We start from the raw sequence: 24713 nt of genomic DNA, 5'->3' as shown, positions 1-24713 counted from the left end.
GGATTATCTACAACTTTCATCTTTTTAGTTTTATGAGAAATGAGCTCCAGGAGGGTCAAAATAGACCGTGTTCATGAAGAACAAAAATTGAAAATATATAAATATATATATATATATTTGTTTTGATGTGACCCGGCCATGGCCGGGTCGGGTCGAGTTAGCCAGGCCTAGGTATTCTTATTCCCCTTTAAATTCTCCTCTTCCCCTTTTTCTTTTGGGCGTGTCTCCAGCACACCAATCTCTGCTCCCTCTTCTCCTTTGCTCCTTCAATTTTTTTCGTCTCTCTGTTTTTCCCCCTCTCGTTCTCTTTTACTCTCTCAGCTTCCCTGCAACCTCTCCCTCTCCCTATGTCTTCTCTCCCGTGAGACACCACCTGCAGCCACCGTGAACCATAGCCTACCACAGCAACTCCACTCCACCATCTTGCCAGCTAAGTACCCCTGTTGCAGTTGTTCTGGATAGACCACCGAGCACACCACAGTAGAAGTCGGGCAGCCCTCTGCACAGCCAACCTTTGACCGCAACACCAGCAACTCGAGAGCTGCTCCTCTCTGATCCTCGGCCAGCCCAGCATCAACAGCCCTCTCAGCTAGCAGAGCACAGCAGCAACAGCAGCCTTCTCCTCTGTTTCTTACGGCCTGCCATGGCCGTCCTTCCCTGCTCTCTCTTTCCCTTCTTTCTTTTAATTATTTATTTATTTTTGTTAAGACTTTAAATATTGCATAAAGTTCAGATTTTTTTTTAGTTTATTTAAAATTTCTTTTAAGATTGAATATTGTTAAGCATTTAACTCTTGTTGAATTTTTTTTCATTAAACTAGTTATTGGTGGTTTTAATTAGTCCTTTAAATTAAGTTCGGTTCGAAAAAAAAAAGATAGAAAAAAATATATTGTTTAGTTTTGAAGTTTTCCAAGTTTTAATTTTTTTCTTTTTTTTCTTTTGAAACTCAATTTAGATTAGGTTTGGTTTTATCAAAGTTTGTATTTTTCTTATGTTTTTTTGTTTTATTGATGCAGTGAGCCACCGTGGAATTAATTTGACCCGAAAATTGTGTATTGTGAGCATGAGTGGCTAAGTTCGGTAACTCGGGTTGTGGGTCAATGTCGTTTCTTTTCCATGGTTTATTAGTTCTCCTAAGAAATTATTATTAAACTTTTATTTGGTTAAAACCGAATATTAAAGGCATCGTTGATAAATCGTTGGCTCTTATTTCTTGTTTTGTTGTTGACGATAGGCACATCAAAACCTTGATTTAATCTTGGATTTTAATCAACTAATTTTTACATAAAATTCGGTTGATGCTTAATGAGAGTTTTTATTTTCTTCCGTTTGGATGTGGCCAATTTACTCGATCTTTAGTAATAAAATTTCATCTTATTAATGTCTTGATTGGATTAACAAGAAGAGAAGTAAGGCCTAGAAAATTAGTAAACATTGGAAGCAAACAGACGTTGAACCCGTAACCCGAGTGTTTGGTAAAATTGTTTCGGTTAATCTGTTTAGTTTTTGTTGCGTTATTAGATTTATATTTTTGGAAAATAAATAATATTTCAGCTTCATTTTGATAGTTTACTCAAGCTTCTCTCACTTTGTTTACTATTTTCAAAATCGTAAAAGACCAGAAAGATTTTCAAACCCCATTTTTCAGCAACAAGATTTCACTAAACTTGCATAAATACTTTGATACTCAGTGGTCCCTGTGGAATACGATCCTAGACTCATCCTTGATACAACTTGACACTTCTGCACTTGGAAGCACAACTCAAAACGAGTCAAGTTTTTTGCGCCGTTGCCGGGGACTAATTGGTGTCATCAAAGTGTTTCTCAGATTTCAGAGAGGTGTGTTAGAGCTGTGAACGTCTTCACAGCCTGGGTGATATCTACTTCCTCTCCTTTGACCTGTTTGCTTTTATTGCATTTATACCGAGTTGTATAACTGGTTGGGCTAGAGATAACACATTTAGACTAGTTAGGACAGACTCATCCATCTCATCATCGAGTGAACCTGTTTCACTTGAATCACTTGAATCACCATCTGACACGCGTAGCATCATGGCTGAAAATGAACCTCACGATATGGAGAACCCTAATAGGACACTCAGAGAATATTTGCAACCTGTTAGGACCAGCACCCCATCCTGCATTATTCTACCTTTGAATGCAAATGCTTTTAATTTTAAACCTGGGATGATTCCATTGTTACCTCATTTTCATGGCATTGAATCTGAAAACCATTATTTGCATATTAAAGAGTTTGAAGAAGTTTGTTCCACATTCATGGATAGAACATGCACTGAGGAGGTAATAAAATTGAAATTGTTCCCATTTTCTTTAAAAGACAAAGTAAAAACTTGGTTGAATTCCTTAAGACCAAGATCCATTGGGACTTGGCAAGAAATGCAAACGGAGTTTTTAAAGAAATTTTTTCCCATGCAAAGAACTAATGCTTTGAAAAGACAAATCATGAATTTTTGCCAAAAGGATATGGAGACATTTTATCAGTGTTGGGAAAGTTTCAAGGATCTCTTAAATGTATGTCCTCACCATGGGTATGAAAATTGGAGGGTCATCAGTTTTTACTATGAGGGATTGCAACCAAAGATGAGGCAATTTGTAGAAACAATGTGCAATGGTGAGTTTTTCAATAAAGGGCCTAAAGAAGCTTTTGATTATTTTGATTACTTGGCTATTGCCCAATCTTGGGATGTCTCTGATGTCTATGATAGATTTGAAAAGCAAAAATGCATTGGTGGGGGTGGTAAGTATCAATTGAAAGAAGTTGATGATTTGAATGCTAGGCTTTCATTGATGTCTAAAAGGTTAGAGTCCATTGAACTTAAGAAGGTAAATGAAATGCACGTTTTACCATCATCTTCTGAAAAATGTAGCGTATGTGAGGATCCAGGGCATGTGACTGATGCATGTCCAACTATTCCTGCTTTTAAGGAAGTTTTGCTTGATCAATCTAACCCAGTGCATATGGTTTCTAATAATTCTTCTGGACCTTATTCTAATACATATAATGCAGGTTGGAGAAATCATCCAAATCTCAATTGGAAAAATGACCAGGTGGGACCATCTATGTAGGGACCAAGTCAGTATAATCCTTATGCAGCCGCTAGCCAAGGCTTGGGGCCACCTCCTTTTCCAAATCAGCCACCCCAAATGCAAAGAAGAGGAGTGGAAGACTCCATACAACAGCTAACTGTTAGCTTGCAACAGTTTATGAAGAGTCAGAGCACAATCAACAACCAAAACTCCCAGGCCATCAATGACATCAGAGGGACTCTCACTAAAGTAACCACCACTTTGAGTAACTAGGAGAAAGGAAAGTTTCCAGATCAACCCCAGCCCAATCCACAAGGGCACAGTCGATCATCTCAGCATTCAGGTGAAGGGAGCAATGTGAAATCAGTGAAAGCTATTACAACTTTGAGGAATGGTAAGGTTTTGGGTGACCCTGCCCATAGTGCAGGAAGTTCAAGTAAAAATGCTAATCCTCCTCTTGATAGTGGTGAGTCAAGCACTTTAAATTCACATAATGATGCATGTTCCATACCTGCACCATTTCCACAACGTTTGGTTTCTTTGCACAAGGATAAATAGCATGTTGAAATCTTGGAAATTTTTAAGCAAGTTAGGATTAACATTCCACTTCTAGATGCTATAAAACAAATTCCTGCTTATACTAAATTTCTAAAGGATTTATGCACTGTAAAACGCAAACTGAATATGCAGAAAAAGGCCTTCCTCACTGAGCAAGTTAGTGCTATTATTCAAAATCACACACCACCTAAGTACAAGCATCCTGGGTCACCTACTATTTCATGTGTCATCGGAAACTTTAAGATAGGGCAGGCCTTGTAAGACTTAGGTGCGGGGGTTAATTTGCTACCTTATAGTGTGTATGAACAATTGGGACTAGGGGAATTGAAAACCACATCCATTATCTTGCAGCTTGCTGATAGATCTATAAAAATTCCTAAGGGTATCATTGAGGACGTCTTGATCCAAGTGGATAAATTTTACTACCCTATGGATTTTGTGGTCTTGGATATGAAAGTGTCATCCCGTGCAAATTCTTCACCACCTGTGATTTTGGGAAGACCATTTTTAGCAACTTCTAATGCCATAATCAATTGTAGGAGTGGTGTTTTAAAATTGAGTTTTGGAAATATGACTTTAGAATTGAATATCTTCAATTTGTGCAGGCAACCTCAAAAACATGAAGAAATCCAAGAAGTCAATTCACTGGAATCTTTAATTGTAGACACTCCTTGGTTAAACTATGATTGTGATAAGCAGTGGGAGGAATTCAAAGATTCCCTTGATTTAACTGAGTCCATTGATCATTTTTCTTCGCTTTGTGTTGCAGGTGACTCAACTGAGATGCAATGGAAGCTTAAATTTGAACCATTACCGGCAATACAAACCCCAGCACAACCATCCGATGAGAAGGCACCAGTGTTAGAATTGAAGCCATTACCACCGGAACTAAAATATGCCTACCTTGGACCAGAGAACTCATTCCTAATGGTGATTTCTGCATTGTTGACTCCTGGCTAAGAAAGTAAGTTGTTGAGAATTTTGACATAACACAAATCAGCCATTGGATGGTCCATTGCCGACATTAAAGGTATAAGTCCTCTCATTTGTACACATAGGATATATTTGGAAGAGGATTCGAAACCCTCCAGAGAGATGCAAAGGAGACTAAACCCCACAATGAAATAAGTGGTAAAAAATGAAGTTTTGAAATTGTTAGACATAGGCATCATATATCCAATTGCTGACAGTAAATGGGTTAGTCCAATACAAGTTGTCCTAAAAAAATCTGGTATAACCGTTGTAGAAAATGATAAGGGAGAATTGGTGCCTACTAGAGAGACCACAGGTTGGAGGATGTGTGTAGATTATAGGAAATTGAATGCTACCTCTAGGAAGGATCATTTTCCTTTGCCTTTCCTTGACCAGGTTTTAGAAAAAGTGGCAGGGCATGAATATTACTGTTTTTTAGATGGATTCTCCAGTTATTATCAAATAGAAATAGCTCCAGAGGACCAAGAGAAGACTACCTTTACTTGTCCCTTTGGAACTTTTGCCTTTAGGAGAATGCCATTTGGGCTATGCAATGCCCCGACTACTTTTCAAAGATGACATATAAATGATGAAACTTGCATGAGTGATGTGCGTTGGAGAATGTGCATCGAATATATATGAACATGTGTGAAATTCAGTTATATTCTTGTATATGAAACGGTATGCTTGTGTCGCATGTGCATTGATTTCATGATCACTGAAGTTGGAAGTTGTAGGCACCACCCCTAGATTCATTCACGTCATTTGCTAGAGACTAGCAAAATGTTAGTTGGGGGGTGTGATTACGCGTCAAAACTACGTAATTGGGCACTTTAACCCGGGTTTTACGGCTTATATTTTTAATTAAATGTCCAATTATTTCTAATATTTTAACAAAGTGTCGAATTTAGTATTCTTGAGTTTCATTGCACAATTTATGAATTTTTGGTAATTTTTAGGAAAAGTCACTGGAGCCAATACCGACACCTGTTTGTATTTTGTGTATAACTTTTCTGTCTGAACTCCGATCGAGACGATTCAAATTTATGGAGAAAGAAGAAAGGATTATCTACAACTTTAGTTTTTTTAGTTTTGTGAGAAATGGGTTCGAGGAGGGTCAAAACAGACCGTGTTTGTGAAGAACAAAAACTAAAAATATATAAATATATATATATATTTTTTATGTGACCCAGCCATGCATGGCCGGGTCAGGTTGGGTAAGCCGGGTCTAGGTATTCTTATTCTCCTTTAAATTCTCCTCTTCCCCTTTTTTTTTGGGCGTGTCTCCAACACACCAATCTCTGCTCCCTCTTCTCCTTTGCTCCTTCAATTTTTTTCGTCTCTCTGTTTTTACCCCTCTCGTTCTCTTTTACTCTCTCAGCTTCCCTACATCCTCTCCCTCTCCCTATGTCTTCTCTCCCGTGAGACACCACCAGCAGCCACCATGAACCATAGCTGACCACAGCAACTCCACTCCACCATCTTGCCAGCCAAGTACCCCCGTTGCAGCTGTTCTGGACAGACCACCGAGCACACCACAACTGAAGTCGGGTAGCTCTATGCATAGCCAGCCTTCGACCGCAACACCAGCAACTCGAGAGCTGCTCCTCTCTGATCCTCGGCCAGCCTAGCATCAACAGCCCTCTCAGCCAGTAGAGCACAGTAGCAACAACAACCCTCTCCTTTGTTTCTCACAGCTTGCCATGGCCGTCCTTCCCCGCTCTCTCTTTTCCCTTCTTTCTTTTAATTATTTATTTATTTTTGGTAAGACTTTAAATATTGCATAAAGTTCAGATTTTTTTTTTTTGTTATTTGAAATTTCTTTTAAGATTGAATATTGTTAAGCATTTAACTCTTGTTGAATTTTGTTTCATTAAACTAGTTATTGGTGGTTTTAATTAGTCCTTTAAATTAAGTTCGGTTCGAAAAAAAAAGATAGAAAAAAAATATATTGTTTAGTTTTGAAGTTTTCCAAGTTTTAATTTTTTTCTTTTTTTTCTTTTGAAACTCAATTTAGATTAGGTCCGGTTTTATCAAAGTTTGTATTTTTCTTATGTTTTTTCATTTTATTGATGCAATGAGCCACCATGGAATTAATTTTACCCGAAAATTGTATATTGTGAGCATGAGTGGCTAAGTTCGGTAACTCGGGTTGTGGGTCAATGTCGTTTCTTTTCCATGGTTTATTAGTTCTCCTAAGAAATTATTTTTAAACTTTTATTTAGTTAAAACCGAATATTAAAGGCATTGTTGATAAATCGCTGGCTCTTATTTCTTATTTTGTTGTTGACGATAGGCACATCAAAACCTTGATTTAATCAACTAATTTTTACATAAAATTCGGTTGATGCTTAATGAGAGTTTTTATTCCGTTTGGATGTGGCCAATTTACTCGATCTTTAGTAATAAAATTTCATCTTATTAATGCCTTGATTGGATTAACAAGAAGAGGAGTAAGGCCTAGAAAATTAGTAAACAGTGGAAGCAAACAGACGTTAAACCCGTAACCCGAGTGTTTGGTAAAATTGTTTTAGTTAATCTATTTAGTTTTGGTTGCGTTATTAGATTTACATTTTTGGAAAATAGATAAAATTTCAATTTCATTTTGATAGTTTACTCAAGCTTCTCTCACTTTGTTTACTATTTTCAAAATCGTAAAAGACCAAAAAAATTTTCAAACCCCATTTTTCAGCAACAGGATTTCACTAAACTTGCATAAATACTTTGATACTCAGTGGTCCCTCTGGAATACGATCCTGGACTCATCCTTGATACAACTTGACACTTCTGCACTTGGAAGCACAACTTAGAATGAGTCAGATACCCTGCTGATTGAAATACTTAAGACTCGACATCTTTGTGTGAACTTATTGGTTGAATATCTTGTGAATACACTAATTCTAACACAATCCCAAAGTCAAATTAATTTTCAGTTTATTTAATATCCAATCCACGTAGTTTTATATGAGCAAAAATTTAATATCCAACCACACGTAGTTTATATGAGTATAAAATCCAATGAGTGTAGGGAAGAGAATAACACCACGAGTTTTACAAATTTTGGCTGTACCTTCCTACGTCCTCACTTTAGGCAACGCACCTAAGGATTCCACTATACCACTCCTTTACGGGTAGGAGCAACCTTACATACTCTTTTGCGGGAAAAAGCAACCTTTTAAAATCCATCCTTCAATAGGTTAGAGTGCACCTCTCTAAGGGACACCCCATGCTTGGTCCATCAACAATTCAAAGACCTAAACCTTCTACAAAAAAACAAGAATAAATTTGGTGTACAAAGACACTCTCAACAAGAGCTGAGTAGTACAATAATAAAGCACAATTATACACTTCAATTCAAAATAACAATAGAAAGAATTTGAAGCTTTAGAAGTATATCACTGTGAGCTTCTTTCTTGATTGAAAGAATTCAGAATATGCTCAAAGATTTTACAGCAAAACTCATAGAAGAATTTAAGAAAGTATGTGAGAAAAAGAGCTTCGATTGATTTATATTGCTTGGTGTATTGAATCCTTTGTCTTGGGGGGTATTTTTAGATGTTTAGAAAAAAGTATTTCGTGTTCCCCAAGTGACTTGGAGTGTTTCCCATGTTTTCATAATGTTTAGAATTTAAAAACTCAATTTTGGAAACTTCCCGTTATTTTTAAAATTTGAATTCTCGAAGAGTCATTGGACTGCATACGAAGAGTCAGTTGCCTAGATCATTAAAAACATTGAGAATTTCAAAGGTCGTAGGGTGTCATTCAACTAGATCATTAAGAGTTAGTCACCTGGGTCTTCTCGAGTTCTCTCAAATTCCTTCTGATTATTTGTCAATCACCTGGGCCATCTTAGTAAGGCGGCTGGACAAACCAAATTTCTATTTTATTTTTATTTTTGTTTTCAAAATATTTTTTCTCTTTTGTTTTCCCTAAAGTAATTTAAAAATTTTGAAAAATATTTTCTGGGGTTTTCCAAAATGTGGTCTCTAATTCAATGAGTTTCCTAATAAGCTTCAAATCCAATCATATCATCATTTGAATGAAGTACTTACATAGAGACTCTCTTAAGACTTTAAACATATTCTAAGCTTGGAGTCTTCATGCTTGTTATTTTCTGATTCCATCTTGGCTTTAAGCTTCAATTCTCTAAGCTTTCATCAAGTCATCTTTGGGGTTCAAGCTTTCATGTCCTTTAAGCTTTCATTTCCTTTTCATGTAGTTTTGCAATGAGCTTCATGATTACTTGATTTTGAATTTAAAAACCTGATTCCTGAAGTATCATCACTTTCACCAAAACATGTTAAATTACCTTTGATTTGTTATCATCAAAATAAGATTAGTAAGTCATGTTAGACCAACAATATCCCCCTTTTTGATTATGAGAAATAAATAGCAAAAGTGACTGAACCTTGATAAGGCCCCCCCTTACAATAAGCATATTTTTAACAATGTTTTGAAAGTATAATAATCATCCATATGATAGTTTTTCAAATAGTATCAACTTCAGTTTTAGATTACATGAAAGTTCATATTGAAAGATCGGCATATCAACATAATGTTTTTCAAATAGTATATCATCATATATCGTTCTTAATAATATCAACTTCATCCATATGATAGTTTTTCAAATAGTATCAACTTTAGTTTTAGATTACATGAAAGTTGATATTGCACGATTAGCATATCAACATATTGTTTTTCAAATAGTATATCGTCATATATCATTCTTAATAATATCAACTTTCTCGATTTATCATATATCATTCTCAATAACTTTCTCAATTTTTCTTTGCCCCTTTACTCTCAATTTTGTTCAATCCTTCTACCCCTTTTGACATCAATCAAAAAGAGAAATAACAAGGCAAAGTGTAAAATAGACAATTATTCATACACAAAAAGATATTCATATAGAACCATAGGTGTACATAGTGTCATCATCAATCATTAGATACATACCAAAAAAAAAACATTGAGATACAACCCAAAACATAACTAACTGATTACATATATATATATATATATATATATATATATATATATAGTAACGAGATACACAACAAAACTGAAATAACACTGAAATACACAGCATAGCAACAAAAACATCAAACATTAGCATCAACTACATCATCATCTTCAGATCCTTCATCATCTCCTTCATTTTTCTTTTCCTCAGATTCCTCTTCTTAAGCTTCATCACTAGGATAACGTAAAGAACTAGCCTGATACTGTTCCAAATGGCTAAGTCTTTGATCAATTGAGGAGATACTAGACTAAAGTGAGGTATTACTTTCCTTAGGAGATTGAAGTCCTAAGTGTACGTCACTACTAAAAGTAGTAAACTAATGATGAAATGGTGTGAACCATAAGGGAGCATCAATCTGAGGTTCTGGCTGCTGATTAGGAGGTGAAGTTTGCTCAGGTGCTAGCCTAGGTGGTCTTCTTCCTCTCAGAAACCAACTACTCATGTTTCGTATATCCCATATGTTTCAGAGTTGTGGAGTTGAAAAGATCATATCGAGCTCTCTTTTTGAACAACTCATTTGTACTGATGATACTTAGATGAGAAAATAGGATATAAAGGATGCCTCCATATGGAAGAGTAACCCGTCGTGCTTCCAATCTTGTCTATATCCATTTTAGAATTAAATTGCATAAGTCAAGTTTCTTCCCTTTCAAAAGGCACCACATGATAAAGCAGTCCATGTATGACATGTAATCGCGTGATCCAGCCTAGGGTGTAATATTGTAGGTGATAATTTTCTGAAGTATATGTGCTTAAAGGTTCAATTGTGTATACTTGGGAGGAGTCCTAAATTGTTCTGGTGCTTCAACCAGAATTAACAATAAAAATTCCTCGAGGGTGAATCCTTGATCCATTATCCAAGTACGTGAGAATGTAGGACACTCAAAATCACCTTGGTCATTACAGAGAATGGGGGCCAAGGTTTGTGGAGTTAACATTATTTTTTGTCCTCTTACTTCGATAGTGAGCACCAAACTACCTTGAACCATATTAGCATAAAAGATCTTAATGAGATTTGAGTATAAGCCCTTTGCTTGATAAACCACAATAATTTTCCAACCTATCGCCCTAAACATTGGTAGAATGTTCAGAAAATCTGCTATGAAGAAAGTTGTGTCAATGATCTTACCAAGGATTGGATCAATTGCTCGAAGATGAATCCTATATCTTTGTTTGGCAGGAGGAGTAATGAGCCATTGATCTATGTTGTCTTCTTCTTTTCTAGAGGTAGAACCTCGATTCGCTGCATGTTTGGTTTAGGGAATTTTGATCAACAAACACGAGAGAAAACCCTAGAAATCCGTATGGGGAAGATTTAGGAAGATGATTTTCACTCTCTGAATGAAATATTTTGGGTTTAGAAACAAGTGGAATGGAAGAGAATGAATTCAGGTGAGTTGAGGAGCCAAGTCTAGTTGACTAGAATGAAGGAAATTAGGGTTTTGCACTTAAAATTTATAAAGCCTCGATGATCTAGTCAACTAGGTCTGAGAAGTCAGTCGCCTACCTGACAGAAAAAATTGAATTCTTGCAAATCAATGGCCTATCAGTCAATTGGGATCACTGAACTTAGTTGCTTGACTTCCAAAAAAAATTCAATTTTTCTTATTTTCTCTTCTTGTATTCTTTCTAAACCACTTCCCTAATTTGTAATAGGTCAAGTTCTCTTCTTATTGATATAAACCTTTCTTCTGAAAGAGGTTTGGTAAAAATATCTGCCCATTGAACACTTGTATTTACGAATTCTAGTATGATATCTTATTTTTGCACATTATCTCTTAGAAAATGATGTCTAATGTCTATATGCTTGGTTCTTGAATGTGATATTGGATTTTTAGAAATGTTTATAGCACTTGTATTATCACACTTAATAGGTATAGAAAAATATTCTAGATTATAGTCCTTTAATTGTTGCATCATGTAGAGTGTTTATGCACAACAACTCCATGCTACCATATACTCAACTTTAGTAGTAGATATGGATATGGAGTTTTGTTTCTTAGAGAACCAAGATACTAGAGATTGTCCTAGAAAATGGCACATACCACTTGTACATTTCTTATCAATTTTACATCCAGCGTAATCGGCATTTGAATAACTAATCATTTCCAATCCAGTGTCCTTACGATACCAAATTCCTAATTCAATAGTACCTATTAAGTATCTTAAAATCCTTTTCACAGCTATTTGATGAGATTCTTTGGGAGCTGATTGATATTGTGCATATGCATACGCTAAACATTATATCCGGTCTACTAGCTGTCAAGTATAACAAACTTCCTATCATACCTCGATAGTATTTCATATCTACTAGTTCTGCTTTTTCATCCTTATCAAGACTTATGGAAGTACTCATTGGAGTTCCTATAGGCTTGCTACTTTCCATGTCAAATTTCTTAAGCATGCCTTTTATGTATTTAGATTGATTTTTAAAAGTTTCATTCTTGGTTTGCTTAATTTGTAGTCCTATGAAGTAGTACAATTCTCCCATCATGCTTATTTCAAATTTCTCTTGCATACACATAGCAAATTCCTTACATAAATCATTATTTTTTGCACCAAATATTATATCATCCATATAGATTTGGATAACGAGCATGTCTTCCTTCTTAGTTTTGATAAATAGTGTGTTATCTACCTTTCCTTTAGAAAATCCCTTTTTTTGTTATAATCCCTTTAACCTTTCATACCAAGCCCTAGGGGCTTGTTTTAATCCATACAAGGCTTTTGTTAACTTAAACACATAATCAGGATTTCGAATATCCTCAAAACCTAATGGTTGTGCTACATATACTTCTTCATTTATAAAACCATTTAGAAATGCGCTCTTCACATCCATTTGATACAGTTTGAATTCTTTATGAGATGCATAGGTTAATAATATTCTTATGGCTTCCATTCTAGGTACGGGAGCAAAAGTCTCATCATAGTCTACTCCTACTCCTTGGTTATATCCTTGAGTTACAAGTCTAGCTTTATTTCTTACCAGAGTTCCATTTTCATCCTTTTTATTCCTAAATACTCATTTTGTTCCAATAATTGAATGGTCATCCAGTCTAGGAACTAATTTTCATACTCTATTTCTTTCAAATTGATTTAATTCTTCTTGCATAGCCACTATCCATGAATCATCACTTAGAGCTTCTTCAACATTCTTAGGTTCATCTTGAGATAAGAATGCATAATGATTACATAGTTTTTTCAATGAAGATCTAGTAGATACACCTCGTGATGGTTCTCCTACAATTTGATTTCTAGGATGATTTCTGACAAATTTCCATTCTTTGGGTAACTCAAAATTTTCTATAGCATCATCATTTGAAGTTAATTCATTTTTCTCATTTTTCACTTCTATATTTTCTAAGACTTCTGGTTTTAGAGTCGTTTGAACTTCGTCAATTTTTATTGTTTGATTAAATGGATTTTCCTAAGTTGACTTATACTTAAAAGATTGTACTTTAATACATCCACTAGTAAAATATTATCTTTGGTTAAGGAAGGTTCTTTACCTAGTTTTTCAATCCCGATGATTTTACCTTTAGCGTTGTCGCCAAAGGTGACATACCCTCCATCCTTTTGAACTAGGGTGGTGAACTTGGTTTTATCTCCTGTCATGTGTCTTGAACACCTGCTATCCAAGTACCATTTTTCCTTTGATGGAGTGGTCTTAAAGCATACCTACAAGGAAGGATTCAAGGTGTTACTTTTTGGAACCCAAACCTTCTTAATTCTTTTTAAGTCATATTTATTTATAGTATTTACTTTCTATTGAATTTTTGAGTCCGATTCCTATTTTGATTATGACAAACCACAGCATATCATTTATGCATTTAGTCTTTGAGTAGATTTATGATGTAGAAGGTGCAAATAAGGGATGCAAAATGGAAGTCAAGGAGTACCTAATCGAGCACAAATTTTGGCATATTCCATGGAGTATTAAGGAGCAGAAGCATGAAGATTTTATTTATTCTTCACGTTTTAATAGTAATTCGGTTTCAATTTTTGCATGCATAATCATATGATTTGAATTGAATCTTTCAAAAAATTACCAAGACCTTAGATTGATCTTAGAGGCATAAACTTCTCATTAAAACATTTTTCCAAAACAAGTATTTACAAAAAAAAAAAAAAACCCCTTCATGTTTCTTCCGTCGCATTGACGAGCACTTTTATCTATCACCAACTCCTTATCTTAAAAAGTGTTCAACATGAAAGTTGTGGAATTTTCACTTAACTTTCTATTGATACCAAGCATGTTTAATTAGGAGTTATATAAAAGAATTATGTTCAAAATACGGAAAGGTGTTCGCATAGAGTAGATTAGTACAATGATCAGCTCACTTATACTCCAAAGTAATTCAAATATAAGAAATTTGAAGCTCAACACTTAGTATGAATTACCAAATGATTTTTCAAAGAAAATGAAATATTCTGATTTTTTAAAGCTTTGCTTCAAAAATATAAATCAATATCAGATCAGAAAGTTTAAGCACAAGAAAATTTTAGATCTTTTGAGAAATTTGAATATTTGAAAATCATTTGATCTAAAAACCTTTGAAAAGTAGCTTGATCTAAAAACCTTGAAGATTGCTTGATCTGAAACTTTGAAGATTGCTGGATCTGAAACTTTGAAGATTTCTGGATTTGAAACTTTTGAAGATTTATGGATCTAAAACTTTTTAGAATTTCTTAATTTCAAAAACCTTTCAATATTGTCTCTATGATCATTATATTAAACCTTTGAAGCTTTTGACTATTTATAGATGTTTTTAGAAGCCATCCATTACTCCCAAAGATTCCTAAAATTCATTTCCAAATATTTTGAAATAAATATGTTTAAAAACATAGTTTAAAAATTCTTCCCTTCTTAAGCCCTTTTTTATTTATTAAAAAAAATACTTTTTAGGGTATATATGTTTAAAAAAATGGTTTAACAAATATTCCCTTCTTAAGCCCTTTTTATTTATTAAAAAAAAAATATTTTTTAGAGTATATATGTTTAAAAAAATTGGTTTAAAAAATCTTCACTTCTTAAGCCCTTTTTATTTAAAAAAAAAACTTTTTAGAGTATATATGTTCAAAAAAATATTTTTAATTTTCTATGAGCTTCAAACCACTTTATATTTGAATTTAACCTTTGAAGTACTTACATTAAGAACATCCTAAAATATAATTCTTTAATCTTCAATCTTGTTCTTCCATCATTTTTGTTGTTTCAATCTTTTATTTAAGCTTTTCACCAGTATAATTTTATTCCTCATGCTCTTTGTAATCCATAAGCTTTTCTTTGTGTTCTTCAAGGATTCTTTGTAATCCATAAACTATACTTGTGTTCTTCAAAAATTCTTTGTAATCCATAGGCTTCTTTATGCACTTGGGCTTTGTCACTTTCCTGAAAAAATTTTACCTGAAACATATTAAACATATCATTGATTTGTTATCATCACAATAAGAATTGTAAGCCTTATTAGGCCAACAAATTTGATTTGTCAGAAATTATGATTTTAGAATAGATTTTTCATTCAGAATGTTACCTATTTTTGTGTGGCATGAGTTTAAATTTCCATGTAATTATGTATATCAGAATAATATGTTTTCCCAGATAAAGAATGATATGATAGTTTTCAGGGCAATTGATTTTGACTTAGAACACACTAACATTTTTCACATAATATATGACTTTGATGTCACATGCTTAAAATGTTGAAAAATTAAAATTGATGTCACATGTTTAAAATACTGAAAGAATGCTCTCATTAAGGGGGAGCCTTTTCATAGGAACCCTCATCTTTACTTCTCATTTGTCATTTTGAAAACGGGGGACATTGTTGGCCTAACTGGGTTTTTCAATATTGTTTTGATGATAACAAATGAAGGATGTTTTAACATGTGTTGTTGAGTGGCTTTATTTTAGGTCTAAGTAAAAGGACGCTCATGGTTAATCAGGGAAGCAAGCTATAATTCAAAGACAATCAAACGAAAGCTTCTTTGAATATTGAAGAAATAAAAGACACATGAAAATCTTAAAGGCTTGACAGGACTTGAAGTAAAGACTGAACCTCAAGAGGCTGCAAGACTTAGTGATTAAGGAGATCATGCTTAGAAGAATGTTTGTAAGTACTTCAAATTCATTACTATTTACATATGTGAAGCTCTTTAGGATAAGAAGACTTAGAAATCATTTCTTCTAAAACCCTTGAAAATGATTTTGAAAGAGTGGTACTTGAGCTTTTCAAAATGAACTCGAGTTTAAAAATCAAAATTGAAAAAGAGAGGACTGGTCAGCCAACTGACCATTTTTGAACTGGGATCAGTCAGCCGACTGACTCCTTGGTCTTTCTAGCTGACTGACTATTTTGAACATAGTTGAGTTAGTCGACTGACAATTTATTAGAATTAATTTTTTGAGAGATAGAATGTTGTCAACCAACTGACTCTACGGAGATTTTGAATTTCTAACTATACGGGAAGTTTTTCAAAATTAATTCTATGATTTAATATCTTTTGAAAAGTTACCTAAATACTCCATGTCAACTTGTTAAATGAGGAAACTTTTCTTTAAGAAGTTTATAAATACCTTTCTTGCTAAATGAAAACACATGTACAAGAAATAAAAGTATTCTATGTTAAAACTATCCTAAAGTTCATACTTGCTCATATTCTTGCGAGGAGAGCTCTACAAAATTGCTGCTTGATAAAAAGTTTTTGTTCTGATTTGCAACCAAGTTCTATATTCATAAGAAAGAACCTTTGGTGACTTCTAAACCTTGAGCTTCATATTGTCTATTTAGTTTGGTTTTGAAGTACATTAGGTGATTTAACTTGTACAACTTGCTCTGTGTTTGAGAGTGTTTTTGTATGCAGATATTCGTTCCTTTCTATTAGATCTTTGACGGTTCAAGGTATAGTTGGATCGTTGCACCAAGCATAAGTTGTTGCTTGGAGAGGTTTCTCTTCCTAAAAAAGAGGTTGGTTATTGTAAAGGTTTTTGTTCCACCCAAAAGAAACAAGGTATAGTGGAATCCTTAGGTTGTTAACCTAAGGCGAGGACGTAGGCTGGGGTAAGCCGAACCTCGTAAAAACACCGTGTCACTCTCTTCTCTTATTCTCTTTAAATTCTAGCAGCAATATAAACTACGTGGATGTGTTAATATTACAAACAACCTTGGATATTAAATAAACCTAAGATTAAAATTGATTAGGCTGATCATCATTGATTGTGGAAACCGAAAGGGAGTATGTTGGTTGATCAACTCCTAAATTCTTTTAACTAAGGGTTTATTTAAAATCTGTGTTATTGAAAAGAGTGATTAGATGTTATTTTAATTTTTCAGTTCAATGGCCAACTGCAGGACATGCATATTCATATATAGGGCTGATAATAATTAAGCTAAATACTGCAAAGCATACATTAATTGATTACTTGTATTGTGTTTGATTGGTTCGAATAGTTGATTATTTGGTTATTTATGTTATGGATGTGGATTGAATAAAATACGTAAGTTTTTCGTGTGGATTGCTTAATCAACAATAAATAAAAAGTCTTTAAAAAGAATTGTAAAAGGTCAAGATTTCAAAAGAGGACTTAAAAAAATTTTTTTAAATAACCCAATTCACCCCCCTTCTTAGGACTACACCTTAGGTTTCAAAAGGATATACAGATATACATAAAGAGTATTCATACTGAGCGTGTGACTATTCCATATGGCATACATACTTAACATGACTATTATGGCATACAAACTTAACATGGCTATTATGGCATGCAAACTTAACATTTCATTACATCTTTGCTCTTCTCAGATTTCTCCCCCTTTGGACATCACTCAAAAACAATGGAAAAAAGATAAATCATACAGGCAAAGCTACCAAACAAAGTTTTTTTAGATAAAAGGAAGCTGAGGAAAGGGAGAGAGTGAGAGCACATGAAGAGACAAACCCTAGGTCGGTTGATTGACAACTCAAATGGCTTAGGTTTTTATAAATAAGCCTAGGGTTTTCCGTCAGTTAGTCGGCTGACCTCAGGGTCAATTGGCTGACTGCTCTCTGGTCTAGGAAGAATAATTCAGTCAGTCGACTGATGTTAGAGTCAATTGGCTAACTGTCCTCTAATCCAGGTGTAGACACCCTATTTTTGCCCTAACCAAATAGAACAAAGGAGTCCCTTCTCATTATATTATTATTATTACCTTATTTTTATTATTATTATTTTCTTATAATTATTTGTATTATTTATTATTGTTCATTACTAGTATTATAATTAGTGTTACCTTACTATTATTTTGGGTATATTTTTTTAATTTTATTTATTTATTTTTTATTATTATTATTATTATTATTATTTTCCTATATTATTAGTACTTTACTATTATTTTGCTAGTATTTTTATCATTACTATTATTATTTTTCATTTTTATTATTATTACTAGTACTTTGATTATCTTTATTTTATTTTTACTTTACTATAATTATTTTTATTTTTCATTTGTTTTATTGTTTTTGATATATTACTATTATTATTATTATTATTATTATTATTATTAGAATTAGTATCTTATTTTGGCTATTATTATTTTTATTATTATTTTTAGTATTATTACTTTATTTTTATTAATATTAATGCTATTATTATTTTACCAATAGTATCTTAGTTTTTATTTTTACTATAATTATTTATTATTATTAGTAGTAGTATTATTATTATTACCTTATTGATACTAATATTATTATGATAACTATTATTATTATTATTTCCTTTTTCATTATTACCATAAGAATAAAAGAATAAAAAAAAGAAAAAAGAAAAATAAAATCAAAAAAGGAAATTCTTTCTAGGGTTTTAAAAAAAAAATTCTTTTATAAGAGGAGAGGCCAAGCACACATAGGGGGGGCGCACAACGGCACAAGGCTGCGCACAGCGCACAGCCAGAGAGGCCAAGGGAGAAAACCAAAAAAAAAAAAACTGAGCCTCTTCTTCTCCTTCTGCTTCTTCTTCCCCTGCCTCATATCTCTCCCGCTGCCTTTTTCTTTTCTTTTTCTCCATCTTTCCCTGCCTCCATCTTCTCCGGCCGCCGCTGCAACGCTAGTCACCACTGCAACTCCGGCGACCACGAACAGCCCCTCCAGTCCATGCCGCGAACATCCACAGCCACCGGTGGCCTCCTCTTGCCGCCTCTGCCAGTAGCCACCGCAAGTCACCACTGGCAACAGCTCCGTCAACCTCGGCCGAGACTAGTGTCGATTCTCTGTCGTCACTCCCAGCAGACCAGACCTCCACCCGAGCATTACAGCTATTACAGCAGAGCCAAGAACTGCCTCCTTGGGTCACAGCTCCATCAAAGCTCCCACCGCCATAGTCTCCCAAGTCACCACTGCCCACTCCACCACCGGTACCACCCTCATCCTCATGACACCGCCACGCTCAACAGCCTCATGGCTCTCCTGCACACCAGTAACCCCTAGCTTCCCTGCACATCAACACAGTTCGGCCATCTACTTCCATTAAGGCCACGTTTAAATTGGTAAGTCTTCTAAGTTCCATGCACGCACAGCACACACACACGCGCACGTATAGGTTGGCTCTTTTCCTCAGTTCACTGCGCATATCAAATACATATATACTAACTTTAATCTTTTTTTTTTACAGGATTTTTTTTGTTGTTTTTCATCTTTGTAATAATATTTATTCAGGGTTTATATATATATATATATATATATATTTGATGTTCATTTGTTTATTTATTAATTAATGAAATTATTTTTTCTGTTTCTTTTCTTGACTCGTTTTAATATTTAAAGCATAAGATTTCATTGTATAGGTGTTTATATTAATATATTATTTGTCGTAGTATGTAGTTAATATTCGCATATAGTCTTTTGTTATATATATGTTAAATTTTTTAAATATTATGTTCACAATCTCACTTAATTGCAGCGATGCTTGTTTAAATTTTTTTATTTTTTTTTTGTGATAATTATTTTAAATACTAATCAGTTCATTCTCATTATTGTACGATTTTGTTTTACTGTGAAGGTAAGAGTTCTAAATGTAATAAGTTTTGATTGTCGAATATTATCGAATGTACCATATTCATGTTATTCGTTTAATATGCAAAGTTTTTTTTTTCTTTTTTTAGGTCATATTTAAGCATGTGATTAATATTCCGTGTTATGATTGTGTTTATCTAAATAGGTCGTGTTCATTGCTGTGGGTATTTAGGATTTTGGTTGTTATTGCATTTATTTTATGTACATATAGGGTTGTGTATTAATTTTGGTTGCCATATTGCATAGGTACGTATTAATTTTAGAATTAACTTGTTTCCATAAATTCAATTATTTTCTTGCCCGTTTTATTAGTTTGCATATTTTAAATTCGATTTGTTTTCCTTAATTAATTGTTAGCATATGTATGTCTTGTGCATATCTTTGACAGCGTGTTAATATTAAGATAAATATCATATTATTTAAATATGTATATTATTAGTTAATGATATTTAGTATTGTTACTGTTAATATTATTATTATCACTATTATTGTCATTTATTATTATTATTATTATTATTATTATTAGTATTGTTATTAGTATTATTATTATTTATTAACGTTATCATTCTTATCATTATTAATAATATTATCACTATTTTTAGTATTTTCTTTATTCGACCTTATACGTACTATGGTATATATTTTGATAAAATATTTTCTTGATTTTTAATCCCTATGATTTTAATTGCGGGGGGTATTAGCCTTTGGGCTTCACGTACCCTAAGCTCTGAGGGAATATGTATATATGTATTTATTTATTTATTTATTTATTTTTTACATGTATTTATAAATTCATAAAAAGGAATAATTTAAAGAATTATTAGATTAACTTAGGGATAATTTCAAATTAATTAGGTACCGTTCGTAAGAATGGGCGCGTAGGGGGTGCTCGTACCTTCCCCTCGCGTAACCGAACTCCCGGCCCCAACTCTGGTAATGTAGACCGATTCTACCCATAACGGGGTAGTAATCACGTGTTCTAACAACACTAAAAGGTTAGTGGCGACTCCAACATTCCATGATTTTCCATGAAAAATTTAAAAATGATTTTTATTTCGCTGCCCGGGGCACACGCGCCCCCGGGACGTCGCGACACCAGGAAAATTAATTCAGTCAACCGGCTGACTTCAGAGTTAGTTGGCTGACTGTAGATTTTTCTTTAAGCTTTGTCCTTTTACTTAATTTCTCTACTATGTAGTAGACCAAGCTCTCTTCTAATGGTTATGAATCTATCTTCTGAGAGATTTTTAGTGAAGATATCAGTCCATTGATCATTTATATTGATAAATCCTAGAATGATGTCTTCTTTTTGAACATGATCTCTTAGGAAGTGATGTCTTATGTCAATGTGCTTGGTTCTTGAGTGTGAAATGGGATTTTTAGATATGTTTATCGCACTCGTATTATCACACTTAATTGATATTGTTGTGTATTCTAAGTTAAAATTTCTTAATTGTTGTTTCCTATAGAGTGTTTGTGCACAACAACTCTCGGCTGCTACATATTCAGCCTCAAAAGTTGATAAGGCTACGAAGTTTTGTTTCTTAGAAAACCAAGAGACTAATGATCTTCCTAGGAAGTGGCATATGCCACTTGTACTCTTTTTGTCTATTTTACACGCTGCATAGTCTGTATCTGAATAACTAATCATTTCAAATCTGGTGTTCTTAGGATACCATAGTCCTAAGTCCATGGTGCCTATTAAATATCTAAAGATTCTCTTAACTGCGATTTGGTGTGATTCTTTGGATGCTAATTGAAAATGTGCAAACATACACAAACTAAACATTATGTTAGGTCTACTGGCTGTTAAGTATAGTAAACTTCCAATCATACCTCTATAATACTTTATGTCTATAGGTTTCCCTTTCTCATCTTTATCTAGGCTGATGGAGGTACTCATGGGGGTTCTTATGGGTTTACTATTTTCCATACCAATTTTTTGTATCATTTCTCTTATGTATTTTTATTTACTTAAGAAAGTCTCATGTTTGGCTTGTTTAATTTATATTCCAAGAAAGTAGTTTAACTCCCTCATCATGCTCATTTCAAATTCTTCTTGCATACATTTTGCAAATTCTTTGAATCGATATTCATTAGAAACACCAAATATTATATCATCTACATAGATTTGAATTAGAAGTATATCATCTTTCTTGGTTTTAATGGACAAGGTACTATCAATTTTGCCTCTTGAAAATCCCTTCTCAATTAGAAATCTACTAAGTCTTTCATACCAAGCCCCAGGGGTCTGTTTTAATTCATACAAAGCCTTAGTTAGTCTAAATACATAATTAGGATTTTCTATATTTTCAAAACCAGGGGGTTGATCAACATATACCTCTTCATTAATATACCTATTTAAGAATGCACTTTTGACATCCATTTGGTATAACTTAAATTCTTTGTAGGAAACATAAGCTAACAATGTTCTTATAGCTTCCATTCTAGCCACAGGGGCAAAGGTTTCATTATAGTTTATCCCTTCTTTTTGGTTATACCCTTTAGCTACAAGTCTATCTTTGTTTCTACTGACTATACCATTCTCATCCTTTTTATTTCTAAATACCTATTTAGTTCCTATGATCGAATGATTTTTAGGTTTGGGTACTAATTGCCCTACTTTACTTCTTTCAAATTGATTTAATTCTTCTTGCATAGCAATTATCCAAGAGTCATCTTTAAGGGCCTTTCAACATCTTTAGGATCATCTTGAGATAGGAATGCATAGTGATTGCATAGATTCTTTAAACAAAATCTAGTAGTTACACCTCTAGATGGTTCACCTATAATTTGATCTTAAGGATTTAGCATCAAATTTTTCTAAGTTATCTTCTTATTAAGAACAAAACACATACACCCAAAAACATGAAAGTAAATTATATTAGGTCTTCTTCCTTTCCATAATTAATAAGGTGTCTTGTTTAGACTTGATCTAATAGAAACCATATTGATTACATAACAAGCTGTATTTACAGCTTTGGCTCAAAAATAATTGGGTAAGTTATTTTTATTAAGCATAGTTCTTGTCATTTCTTGAAGAGTTCTATTTTTCCTTTCCACAACTCCATTTTGTTGTGGGTTTTTAGGTGTTGAAAAGTTGTGACTTATACCATAATTATTGCAGAACTTTTCAACGTCTTGATTCTTAAATTCTCTTCCTTGGTCACTTCTTAGGTTTGAAACATTGTACCCTTTCTCATTTTGAAGTTTCTTGCATAGAGTGATTAAAAAATTACAAGCTTCATCTTTGTTAGCTAAAAACAATACCCATGTGTATCTAGAGTAATCGTCAACAATTATGAAGGCATATTGTTTTCCTCATAAGCTTTAATTTCTAGTAGGACCAAAGAAGTCTAAGTGTATGAGTTCTAGGGGTTTACTAGTTGATATATGTTTCTTCCATTTGAAGCTTCTCTTGGTTGTTTTCCTAGTTGACAGGCATCACAAATTTTATCTTTGATAAACTTGGTACTAGGCAAGCCTTTAACTAAATTCTTTTTGGAGAGTTTAGATATGAGATCCATGCTGGCATGTCCTAATCTTCTATACCAAAGTCAACTATTTTCACTCATGGCAGCTAAGCAAGTTATATCTTGAGAGATCAGGCTATCAAGGTTTATGCAATACACATTATTCATTCTATGTGTAGTGAATAGTGTCTTATGATCCTTAGAATTCTGTATTATGCATTTGTATTTCTTAAACATCATTTCAAATCCTTTTGTGGCTAAGTTGACTAATTCTTAATAGATTATGCTTTACACCATCTACTAACAGGACATCATCAATAGTGAGTGAAGAGTCTTTACCTATTTTACCAATTTCGATGATCTTGCCTTTTACATTGTCACCGAAGATTACATATCCTCCATCTTTTTTGAGTGAGAGAAGTGAACTATGATTTATCTCCCGTCATATGTCTTGAACATCCGCTGTCCAAGTACCACTTTTCTTTTGATGGAGTGGACCTAAAGCAAACCTACAAGAGAGGATTCGTGTGGTTACTTTTGGAACCCAAACTTTCTTAACTCTCTTTAAGTGTTGTCTAGTTTTTTGTTTATCTTCCATTCATTTTTCACTTTGATATACTTTTTCTTGAGTGGACAATTAAACATTACATGTCCTTTATTTTTACACATGTAGCAAGTACTATGCTCATAAATGTTTGTGGATGACGTACTTGCATAGTGTTTAGATTGCTTTACAAAATACCCCACAAACAATTGTTTCTTTATTTTGGTTGGTGTTCCATTGAAACCAATTCCTTCTCTATTGTTAGCCATCCTTTGTTGTCCTACCATTTTTTCAAAGTTTACTTTACCTCTAGTGAAGTTGTAAATAATCTTTTCCTTATCTCGAATTGAGTTTTTAAGATCAATTATTTCTAGCTCTCTCTAGTCATCTTCATTCACTTAAGACTTAGCTAATTTTTGAGACATGCCATTTACTTTCTTCTCAAACTCGTCACTTTTTAAGTCTTTTTCTTCTTCAACAATTTTCGAAGATTCAAGCTGATTTCTAAGTGTTTCATTTTGCTGTTTCAAGGTTATTTTCCTTTTTGAGACGTTGATGAATTTATTATGAAGAGAGAAAATTCAACTTGAAGTTCTTTATAAGAAGGCATACTTTCACATTAATCATTACATGATTCATTACAAAAATTCAGAAGGCATGAAGCACATGTTTTCTACTTCTTGTTCACTAGATTCATTCTCTGATTCACTTGAGCTTGTGTCGTCCCATGTTGTCTTCATTGCATGCTTCTTTTTCTTCTTTTCTTTATCGAGATGAGGGCGGTCCAACTTGATGTGTCTAGCCTTTTTACAGTGATAACAAGTGGGTGGTTCATTTTTTATCTTGTATTCCTTTTTACTATTTTCACCTTTTTCAGTTTTTTACCCTCTGAATTTTCTAGTGAACTTCTTGTTTCTTTTAAAGAATTTTCCAAGTCTTTTAGTTATGAAAGCTAATTCTTCATCTTCTAATTCACTAGAGTCATCATCTTCTTCACTTGAATTTTCTTTCGAGGCTTTTAGAGCTATAGACTTCTTATTTTTATTTT

The sequence above is a fragment of the Malania oleifera genome, chromosome 13 (assembly GCF_029873635.1).
Source record: "Malania oleifera isolate guangnan ecotype guangnan chromosome 13, ASM2987363v1, whole genome shotgun sequence".
NCBI classification, from domain to species: Eukaryota; Viridiplantae; Streptophyta; class Magnoliopsida; order Santalales; family Ximeniaceae; genus Malania; species Malania oleifera.
The sequence above is the reverse complement of the archived record's forward strand: the minus strand, read 5'-3'. Positions refer to the sequence as shown.